Raw genomic sequence first — 1,787 nt, forward strand, 5'->3', positions numbered from 1 at the left:
TGTATCCACATGTCTTTGATCTTCCTTATTCAATCACTGTCCAACTGTCCCACTCCTAGGAGCTGATTGAAAAAAGCATGGCTGGGTCAGGCATACCTTAGTCCTCAACATCCTGGTTTTTCAATACTTTTAAGAGCTCTTGTACAGAAGATTTACCCAATGCAATGCATCTTTAGATCTCTTGACTGATGCTTCTATGAGCATTTACTGTGACTCCAAGCAAGGCAAAGTCTGTGACAGCTTCAGTTGTTTCTCTGCTTGTCATGACGTTACCTACCAGTCCATTTGTGAGGTTTCTGGTTTTCTCTACATTGAGTTGTCCATACTGAAGGCTGTAGTCCTTGGTCTTCATAAGAAAGTGCTTCAAGTCTTCCTCCCTTTCAGCAAGCAAAAATGTGCCATCTGCAAATCACAGGCCATTAATAAGCCTTCCTCCAATCCTTCCCCCACGCCTCCACACCCCACTGTGCACCCCACTTCAGTGCCTGAAGCCAATGGCCAAGGCCAGGCAATGGTTCAAGGCTATAGTTTGCTCTGGCCTGGGACACTGTGAGAGGCCCATGGGGATGAGCCTGCCATAAACCCCAACCCGTGCATCCTCCAGTCCTGATACAGCATTCTAGCTTCTCTGATTATTTGCTCAGTATACAGACTGTATAAGTATGGTGAAAGGACACCACCCTGTCACACAGGTTTCCTACTTTTATGTCTTGTGCTGTTTGCACAACTGCCTCATGATCCATGTATAGATTCTGTATGAGCTAAATGAATTGTTCTGAAATTTCCATTCTTCTCAAGGCTACCCATCATTTGTTAAATGCCTTTGAATAGTCAATAAAACTCAAGCAAACATCTTTCTAGTATGTTTTAATTTCATCCAAGATGCATCTGACAACAGCAAGGATAGCCCATATTTCAAGTCTTCTGAAGCTGGCCTGGATTTCTGGCCACTTCCTGCCAATGTACTACTGCAATCATTACTGGATGATCTTCAGCAAATTTTTATTTTCATGTAATATTAATGAAACTGTTCTATAAGTTGCACTTAATAATAGGTAACCTTTTGTTGGAATGAGTACAAATCTAGCCTTCTTGTAGTCAGTTGGCTAAGTAGCTGTCTTCCAAATTTCTTGGCACAGACTGATGAGTGCTTCCAGTTCTTCATTAGCTTGTTGAAACATTTTATTTGGTATTTCACAAATTCCTGGAACCTTGTTTTTGGCTGATGCCTTCTGTGCAGATTGGGCTTCTTTAGTACCATTGCTTCTCATATGCTGCCTCTTGAAATGGTTGAATGCTGGCTACTACTTTGTGGTACAGTGATGGTGCATTTTTCCCATCTTCTTTTGATGCTTCTTGCATCATTCATCATTTTGCCCATAGTATCTTTCAGTATTGCAACTTGAAGCTTGAATTTTTTTTCATTAGCTCTGTCATAGGTAGGGTTATTGTGCCAACCTGGCCAATAGGAACATGTGGGATTAATAAGGTCGCAGTTTGATTGGAAGGCAAAGAGAGAAATAGCTCACCAAGCCCTGCTATTCTCTCTCTTGCTCTCTGGTGATCGGACCAGCATATGGCTGCTTTAACTAGTTCTCAGCCTCAACTTGTTAGCTACACTACCTGTGGAACAGCCAACCCGTGACTTATGTCGCTAGAGCTTGAGGTTCCTTTGAGACCTGCTTTACCATGATGCTGGTGTATACATTGCTTGAGCTTGAGGCTGTTGGATCCTGTGATCTTGCATTGCTTGGGTTTGATATTCCATCCAGGCCTGCTTCGCTAAG

The 1,787-nt window shown here is 42.6% G+C and overlaps 1 non-coding gene across 1 annotated transcript; it reads right to left on the reverse strand.

Annotated features, from left to right (window-relative positions):
• Positions 1–462: 462 nt before the first annotated feature.
• LOC115872137 lies at positions 463–595 on the reverse strand. Its single transcript, XR_004047676.1, has one exon. It is a non-coding gene; the product is annotated as a small nucleolar RNA SNORA42/SNORA80 family (small nucleolar RNA).
• Positions 596–1,787: the final 1,192 nt, after the last annotated feature.

Source organism: Echinops telfairi, unplaced genomic scaffold (genome assembly GCF_000313985.2).
Source record: "Echinops telfairi isolate 266 unplaced genomic scaffold, ASM31398v2 ScPeMD7_7420;HRSCAF=8458, whole genome shotgun sequence".
Classification (NCBI taxonomy): Eukaryota; Metazoa; Chordata; class Mammalia; order Afrosoricida; family Tenrecidae; genus Echinops; species Echinops telfairi.